The sequence below is a fragment of the Bos mutus genome, chromosome 5 (genome assembly GCF_027580195.1).
Source record: "Bos mutus isolate GX-2022 chromosome 5, NWIPB_WYAK_1.1, whole genome shotgun sequence".
Lineage (NCBI taxonomy): Eukaryota > Metazoa > Chordata > Mammalia > Artiodactyla > Bovidae > Bos > Bos mutus.
In genome coordinates, this window is record NC_091621.1 from 47,293,930 (window position 1) to 47,303,676 (window position 9,747).

Here is a 9,747-nt window from a genome sequence, read left to right on the forward strand (position 1 = left end):
TCTGGCAAAGATTACTGTAAGAAGTATAGTTGATTTTTCATAGCACTTTCAGACATCATAAAATTTTTGTTATAAAGAATTCATTTTACATGGAGTTGTATGTGCCATAGAAAATTAACTTATAGTTCAAGAATATACGTTGTTAGACTAGATCATAGATGTGCTAGAATAGTAGTCTGGCATTTTACATAAAGTATTTGAACTCAATTTATGACCCGTAGTAGAATGCTCAAGTCTTTTTTATGAATGTTTCCCCTATTGTTACTAAGTTAGCTGCAGTAGGTTGGTATAATGATAAATATTTTGGAACAAAATTGCCTATGAAGGAAATACTTGTAAGTTGTGGTGGGTGAGGAAATCAAATAATCTGGCAGCAGAACTTGCTTTTCAGGAGTTTTTTCATATGTCATCAACTAGTTTCAGCCTCTGTGCCTCAGGAGAGGCGTGCTAGAGACTAGAAGGCCCAGGGAAAGAGTCTCCTTTATTGTTTAATAAGGAGTTTCAAGCGAGATCAGGGTAATTACAGATTCTAGATCTCTAAGGGAAGAAAGAATAACCAGAGTCTTTCTAAAGAAAAAGGAAAGGAAATAATGTCATGATTGACAAGGAGACATGCCAAAATACAAAACAGGCATAATAGCTTACCTAAGACAAGCAGGGAGAGTTTGAGAGCCCATTGTATTTATTTGTTCAATAATTAGTTCATTCAGAAATATTGAATCCCTTTCTATGTACCAGGCACTGTTCTTGACCCTGTGCATTTTATAAACATCTCTTGAGAGGGTACTATGGCAGTGAAATAAATGGAAAGTTGAAAACTGCCTATAAGAAGTGGATAGGCTTTACTCTAACATGGTGGATGTGCCTTGCTGTGATTAGTCGCTCAGTCGTGTCTGACTCTGCAACCCCATGGACTGTAGCCTGCCGGGCTCCTCTGTGCATGGGGATTCTCCAAGCGAGAATACTGGAATGGGTTGCCATGCCCTCCTCCAGGGGATCTTTCAAACCCAGGGATCAAACCCAGGTCTCCCACATTGCAGGCGGGAATTTAAGCCACCAGGGAAGCAATATTGTGGATCATTATTTTCATTCTTATCCAAATGCATGTAAAGATTGTGGTAGGTAGTAACTCCTAAGACTGACTTATTGAAATTCGCATTTCCTCATATCTTTTATTATGGAAAATAACAAATCTTCCTACTTTTAAGAGCTTTTAGAGGATCTGTTTAGCGTATTTGGTACTTTTAAAAGAAAAATCAGTCTTGTTACAAAAAGTATTGGCTCTTTAATATCCATCTCTCTTGGGAAGTCTCAGGAGAATTTTTTTAATGAGATAAAGATGATTACTGTGACAATTTTATTTAAATATTCTACTTTACTCCCAGTGATACATTTTTTTTCTTTAGTAAGAATAGAATTTATATAAAATGTATATACCCATTTCCTACAAAACAATAGTTTGTATCCCAGTTATGAAAGTTTAAAAAATTAAGCTTATTCATATGTGGTCATTTGTATATAAATATATTTTAACAAAAGATGTGTGTGAAATAGTTAATCATGGATCAGAGTAGAAAGGTACATATTGTGGCACAATTTGAAAACTCTTACAGGTCATGTTAAAGGAGCTTAGATTTATCATATGGGTATATCTTTGATTTTCTCTTTTTCCTTTTGTTTCTCTTCTTTTCCCAGCTATTTGTAAGGCCTCTTCAGACAACCATTTTGCCTTTTTTGCATTTCTTTTTCTTGGGGATGGTCTTGATCACTGCCTCCTGTAGAATGTCACAAAACCTCTGTCCGTAGTTCTGGGTGGTAGGTATAAGCAATTTTGTGCTGGTGAACTATAACAAGTTGAATATTTTACCTATAATCTGATGTGGACGTGAGTTAAACCCTTGACTAACAATACCATATCTAACAAAATTTTGTTTTATTTCTCTTCTAGTCATTTTAGCTTTCTATTTTATAATTGCTTTAATGGTATGCTGCTGCTGCTGCTGCTGCTAAGTCACTAGAGTCGTGTCCGACTCTGTGCGACCCCATAGACGGCAGCCCACCAGGCTCCCCCGTCCCTGGGATTCTCCAGGCTAATTCTAAAATAATTAGCTTTCAACAAGTCAAATTATTTTGTAAACTTCAAAGATTTGCTAAAGGAGATTTTAAAAATAAAGGTGCTTGTTCATTGATATGGTATGAAAAGTTTGAATAGCTTGGTTTTCTTTGAACAAATTAAAATTTTTGTTGTCTTTAAGCAGTAAAGAGTGACAGAGAAGCTTTCAGAATATTTATAAACCCATCTGTAGTTAAAATAAAGATAGCATATTTGGTTTAAAAAAAGCCTTTTCACAGCTGTTATTTGGAATTTCAAGTGTGAAACTTTTTAAAAAAATGTATGAGAAATGATATAGATAGTTTTAATCTTTACATACAGATTTCATTCAGAACATCTTGACTATTTGTATGTTGCTATTATATATAGGTACAGGTAATATTTTACCAGAATCTATATGGGGAATGCAAAAATGTTTTGTTAATTCTTTGTGAGATGAATATACTGCCAAAAATTACTTGTGCTATCTGCTGGAGCCAGTTAATACACAGCCTCTCAGCAGTGGATTAGCAAATGAAAAGAAGTGCTCTGAACCCAGGAGAAGATAAGCGTCAAGAAATACTCCCACCCCCCTTTCTTCTCTTCCAAGCTTTTAGATCTTTGTGTGATGAGGCTCCTCTGGGGATACCCTAGTAACTGTCTCTGAGCTGTGGCTCCCGGCAGCAGAGCAAACTGGAGATCCCTGGAGGCTGCAGCCTGGCTCTCTAGTTGCTGCTTTCTTCCCTGCCCTTGCCTTGGTTGTCCACCCCCTACTGGTTTCTTTCATAAATAGACTGGGTGAATGGGCCCCCTACTCTAAAATATTAATCTCGTGGTCTGTCATTCCACTATTCTGATTTCACTTCTTTGGATTTTTAAAAAGATTTTTTTCTGAAAGATCCCCTTTTAAAATGCAAATACCCCTGGGAGAGGTCAGACCTTAGTCCTCAGCTAACAAACATCTCAATTGTCAGTTAGCACCTAAATTCACCTTAGTACACATTTGCCTGAGAAGAACCCTGGCTAAAAGTGATAAAACTAGTGGGAAGCTAGCATTTATAATAATAGTAGTAGTAGTAATATTATTATTATTATTGGGAGGTAAGATGTACCTAAGAGCCAAATTGTTAGCAGCCAAGAATTGTTGTAAGTGCTTTACAAATATAAATTTCCCTATTTCCCTCATCAACCTGTTGCTATTATTACCACTGTTATTTTACAGATAAGAAAACAGGTATGTGGAACGTAAACGCTTGTGTTAAACTCAGGCATTTGGATTTTTTTTTTTTTTTGGCTGTGTACATAGGGTGCTTTATTCTCCACAAAGTGATACATGCTACGGTGGGTTGGGCTTGGGCCGATGTCCCCATATGTACAGAACTGAATAAAGTGGGTCTCTGAGAAGAAGTCTGATTTGCCTTGATGTGGAGGGGAGCTGGGGAGGATGGAGATGAATGTGACACCAGGATATGTTCAGTCCTGTGCTGGTTCTGGCCTGGAATGCAGGGAGTTAGGGCAGCTCTCAGGGTGGTCACTTCCAGGCAGGGGCGGCCTGCCGAGCTTGGAGGGCCTTCTGTACCACATCTTCCCACTGGGCATCTGATATCTCGCGAGCCCAGGCAGGAACCCCTGGTGCAGGCAGGCTTATACCAGCCATTGTCCTTTTCACCAGCTCTACATGTTCTGGGTCCATGGGAATAGAGCTGTGGTGGTTCAATGCTGTAGCTCCCTGCTCATCTTCGTCCTCACTTTCTAGTGGTGGGTCCGGCAAATGAAGCCCCAGGGCCTGGATCCGATCCTTGATATCAGCAACTACATCTTCTCCATCCCCCACTGGTGCCAGTTCCACCTCCTCTTGTTCAGGATCTTGGTTCAGAGGCTGGTAGGAGTAGCCAGCTGGTCCTGCCCCTGTTTCCTCTTGTTCTTCCTCTGGTTCCTCACTGCTCCAATCCCCAGTGCCTTCCGTGGGGCCCTGATGTGGCCCCAGTTCCTTAGTCTGATTGGGGAAGATACGTTCAGGACCCATGGTGTCACCCCCTAGAACTACTGTTGCCATAGGGCAGGGGCCGCTCAGAGCCCACGACCCAACCCCGAGGCATTTGGATTTCTTAGGGCTCTCTGCTTTGCTGTGAGACCTTCCCTGCTATATAGCCTCTCAGAGAGGTGGCATCTGATCAACATTTCACCATTTTGACAATTTTGCATCAAATGCAATCATGCTGTGTGATTATTGGCAACTTCCTGTTGAAGGTCAGGGGCTTTGCCATCATCTAAATAGATTTTTTAGTAACAACTGTAATGAAATTGACAAATTCCTTGTTAACTAAGAGAATGTATTTGCAAGATATAGAGGAGAAGGAAGTAAAGAGACTAGTTTATAATTTAGCACTATCTTTCCTACTTAAAACGTATACAAGTAACACATTCATTATTTTGAGGAATGTAAAATATGGATTAATAAAATAATTTACAGTAATTTATCTCAGGGTCAGAGACAACCCAAAAGTGAATGAATGAATATATGTGTGTATATATACATATATTTTCTTCTCTAGGCTTTTTTTTTTTTTTTTTGAGCCTTATTTTCTGAATGTTCTGCAAGATATCAACTCATACCACCTCTTTAAAATTTCAGAATGAGGGACTTCCCTGGTGGTCCAGTGGTTAAGACTCCGCACTTCCAGTTCAGGGGATGTGGGTTCAGTCCTTGGTCAGGGAGTTAAGATCCTATATGCCGCATGTGTGGCAAAATAAAAAATAAATATATAAAGTAATAGTTTAAGAATGAAGAAATTTTCTTTGAGTGTAAACAGCATTTCTCACTTCATCTCTGCAAGAAGTTGAACTGATAATTATTGTCTGTGACTTGCCAGAAATGTGTTTTAACAAAATTTTCTCTGTGTTCTTTTTGTGATCCCTTTCAAATAAAAAATAACCCTAGGTTCTTCTCTTGACCTCCATATTGAGTCAGTTCTTTCAACCAATGTTTGATCTGCACTGATCTACCTCTGCTTCCATCTTGGCTTCAACAGTGCTACATCTTTAATATCCTTGTAATATCTGGAATAGAAGTCTCCTTTAATCGTACTCATCCTTCCTCTAGATCTGCCATTCAGATCCCTCTGTACCTACGTATCTGATGGTGTCATTGTTCTTTATAGAATTCTAGAGTGGCTTCTCACTGCCCCTTGTAGACCGTGGAAGCAGGCTTTGGGAATGATTCAGGCAGAGAATTCTCCAGGTCCCAAGTAGCAGTTAAAAGGGAAGTTTGGAATGTATTCTTGTTCCAGATGGCCACATCCTCTTTACTCTGCTGACTGCACATAATGAGGAACAGTCAGGAGAGCCCCCTAAAGTGTCATGGGCCCCCATTGTTTGGGTCTAAAGATAAAGTGTGCTGCTGCTCTGTGCAGAGTATACTTTCAGTGGCAGCAAGTTTCAAAAATGGGAGACCACTAGGAGCCTAACTGCAGTAATCCACTTGACTTTGGCTTTGTCCAGAGTGGTAGTGGCGGTGGTGGTGTTCAGTCACTAAGTTGTGACTAATTCTTTGAGACCCCATGGACTACAGCATGCCAGACTCTTCTGTCCTCCATTGTCTCCTGGAGTTTGCTCAGATTCCTGTCTGTTGAGTCAGTGATGCTATCTAACCATCTCGTCCTCTGCTGCCCCATTCTCCTTTGCCTCTCATCTTTCCCAGCATCAGAGTTTTCTCCAGGTGGAAAAGGTGAGTTGGCTCTTTGCACCAGATGGCCAAAGTATTGGAGCTTCAGCATCAGTTCTTCCAATGAATATTCAGGATTCATTTCCTTTCTGATTGACTGTTTGATCTCCTTGCAGTCCAGAGGACTCTCAAGAGTCTTTTCCAGCACAGCAGTTCAGAAGTATCACTTCTTCAGCACTCAGCCTTCTTTATGGTCCAACTCTCATATGCATACGTGACTACTGGAAAAACCATAGCTTTGACTACATGGACTTTTGTTGGCAAAGTGATGTCTCTGCTTTTTAATATACGGTCTAGGTTTGTCATAGCTTTCCTTCGAAGGAGCAAGCATCTTTTAATTTCATGGCTGCAGTCGCTGTCCATAGTGATTTCAGAGCCCAAAAAACTAAAATCTGTCACTGCTCCCACTTTGATTTCCCCTTTGATTTGCCTTGAAGTATTAGGACTGGATGCCATGATCCTAGTTTTTTGAATGTTGAGTTTTAAGCCAGCTTTTTTACTCTCCTCTTCATCAAGAAGCTCTTTAGTTCCTTTTCACTTTCTGTTGTTAGAGTCTGCATATCATCTGCATATCGGAAGTTGTTGATATTTCTCCCAGCCATCTTGATTCCAGCTTGTGATTCATCCAGACTGGCATTTTACATATTGTACTCTGCATGTAAGTTTAATAGGGTAACAATATACAGCCTTGTCATACTCCTTTCTCAATTTTGAACCAGTCACTTGTTCCATGTCTGGTTCTAACTGATGCTTTTTGACCCACATACAAGTTTCTCTGAAGACAGGTAAGGTGGTCTGGTATTCCCATCTCTTTAAGAATTTTCCACAGTTTGTTATGATCCACAGTCAGAAGCTTTAGCATAGTCAATGAAGCAGAAGTAGATGTTTTTCTGGAACTCTTGCTTTCTCCATGATCCCATGAATGTTGGCAGTTTGATCTCTGGTTCCTCTATCTCTTCAAAACCCAGCTTATACATCTGGAATTTCTCAGTTCATGTACTGCTGAAGCTTAGCTTGAAGGATTTTGAGCATACCTTGCCAGCATGTGAAATGAAAGCAATCATATGGTAATTTGAACATTGTTTGGCCTTGCCCTTCTTTGGGATTGAAATGAAAACTGACCTTTTTCAGTCCTGTGGCCACTGCTGAATTTTCCAAATTTCCTGACATACTGAGTGCAGCACTTTAATAGCATTATCTTTTAGGATTTTAAATAACTCAGATAGAATTACATCACTTCCACTAGCTTTGTTCATAGTAATACTCTCTAAGGCCCACTTGCTCACATTCCAGGATGTCTGGCTCTAGGTGAGTGACCACACCATTGTGGTTTTCCAGGTCATTAAGACCTGTTTCGTATAGTTCTTCTGTGTATTCTTGCCACCTCTTCTTAATCTCTTCTGCTTCTGTTAGGTCCTTGATGATTTCTGTCGTTTATCATGCCCATCCTTGCATGAAATGTTCCCTTGGTATCTCCAGTTTTTGTAAAGAAATCTCTAGTCTTTCCCATTCTGTTGTTTTCTTCTATTTCTTCACATTTTTCATTTAAGAAGGGTTTCTTATCTCTCCTTGCTGTTCTCTGGAACTCTGCATTCATTTGAGTATATCTTTCCCTTTTTCCCTTGCCTTTCACTTTTCTTCTTTCCTCAGCCATTTGTATAGTCTCCTCAAGCAACTACTTTGCCTTCTTGCATATTTTTCTTAGGAATGGTTTTGATCACCACTACCTGTACAAGGTTATAAACCTCCATCCATAATTCTTCAGGCAGATTCTTCAGATCTGTCTACCAGATCTAATCCCTTGAATCTATTTGTCACCTCCACTGTATAATCGTAAGTGGTTTGATTTAGGTCATACCTGAACGGCCTAGTGGTTTTCCCTTTCTTCAATTTAAGCCTGAATTTTGCAGTAAGGAGCTGATGATCTGAACTATGGTCAGCTCCAGATCTTCTTTTTGCTGACTGTGTAAGGATTCAGGGTGAAACAGTAGAGATAATAAGTACTCAGATTCTAGATATATTTTGACAGTAGAACCAAATATTTTTACTTAAGGATTGGTGTGTGGGGAGAGAGAGAGATTGGAGACAAGTATGATCTCAGGATTATTAACCTCAGGACCTAGAAGGATTTAGGATGATGGAGCGTATTAATCACCGATGTCTTACTTTTGCCAATAGCAACTATTGTTGTTTGCTTACTCAAATAAAATACTATATTTGAACGGATTTTGGACCTCAGGAAATCTGGAGCGCACATGTGAGGTCTGGGGTTGGTCATTTTAAATCTATGCTTGACATACCCTGTATCTAAAAGTGAAGAAATTGTGGTAGGTAGGAGTATCTGATTGCTAAGACATTTTACAAGCAAAGAGGTGGAAAGAAACCAAAAGTCAGCTTTTCCTTTGCAATTTTCTTAGGACCTGGAGGTGGCATCTGCAAGTACCGTTGAAATTCATGCTGCTGTCCTAAAAAATCCAAAACATTGATCATGCTGCACACAATGTTCTGAGTATTCTATATCTAGATCCCCAACTGCAGCCCAAAGTTCGTGTTCAATTTATGTTTAAATCAGTGAAGAAAACATTTCATGATGTCCTACTTTTTAACTAGATTTTGTTTTATTGTTTTTAGGTACAGGTGGCAGATATGTTCCTTTAATTGATAAAGGAACAAGTTTGATCAAGATCAGATTTGTTTTATTATATTGGGGTTTTGGGATTGTGGGTTTGTTTTTTGGAGTAAGCCTCTAATTTCATATAATGTTTAGGCATGGAAGAATGTAAAAGATCGTTATATTGCCACTGATTTCTTATTTTTCCTTTTTTTCTTGTTATTTCCTTATACATCCTTGCACATTCCTCAGAGTCTAGTCAAACACAAAAGACAGAAGGGGAGAATACTTTTCTCTTTTCTTAAGTCTTTTTTCTCTTTTCTTAAGTCTATCAAATCAGAGTATGTTACAGAGCCATGAATTAAATAAAGGTCATTATGGGTATACTACTGGAAAGCCAAATTTTAAATAGTATTTAAAATTAGAATATTTAATATTATTTAAATAAACAGTGTAATATTGATTTATTCACTATAGATGTGTGTCAATATTAATTGTTTACTGAACATTTGCTATGTGCCAGATATTTGGTTATCTCAGTCCTTTAACAATTCAGTGAAGGTGGTATGGTTTTCCCTGTTTCACAGATGAAGTTTAGAGAAGTTAAACTGTTTGCTCAAGTCAGATATAAAGCAGTATGTGACAGAGGTAACATTCAAACGTAAGTTTTTCTACTTCAGACCCCATGCTTATAACTATGATTATATTTTAGTAACTCCACTTAGGGCTCTTGAAATGTAGATATTAGTAAGATGTATTTAGGTCTTGCCAGTCCCAATTTTTAAGAAAAAGGAATGACAGTTGGTAAATGGAATGTGGAAAGTGGTCACTACCCATTCTTTACCAGTAGATGGTAGCATAAAATTGAAAACAATGTTTTTGAAAAGGAACCGTCAGAGCAAGTAATGTATGTGTTCTTTCGGAGCAAGGCGGATGAGAGATTAGTGAAGTCCAGTACTCTTGCCTGGAAAATCCCATGGGCAGAAGAGCCTGGTAGGCTGCAGTCCATGGGGTCGCTAAGAGTCGGACACGACTGAGCAACTTCACTTTCAGTTTTCACTTTCATGCATTGGAGAAGGAAATGGCAACCCACTCCAGTGTTCTTGCCTGGAGAATCCCAGGGACAGGGGAGCCTGGTGGGCTGCCGTCTATGGGGTCGCACAGAGTCGGACATGACTGAAGCGACTTAGCAGCAGCAGCAGCAGTGTAAATTAAAAGTGAGAATTGCCTTTGGTATTATGACAGGCAGCCCAGATATTAGGACCAGTGAGAGCAAATTAACAAAATTATTCCTGGAAAAATAAAATAATTCCTGGAAAA

At 39.2% G+C, this 9,747-nt stretch overlaps 1 non-coding gene across 1 annotated transcript; it reads right to left on the reverse strand.

Moving 5' to 3' along the window:
• Nucleotides 1-3,387: 3,387 nt before the first annotated feature.
• LOC102267886 (male-enhanced antigen 1) lies at nt 3,388-4,177 on the reverse strand. Its single transcript, XR_001351667.2, has one exon. It is a non-coding gene; the product is annotated as a male-enhanced antigen 1 (transcript).
• Between the last annotated feature and the right edge of the window lie 5,570 nt (nt 4,178-9,747).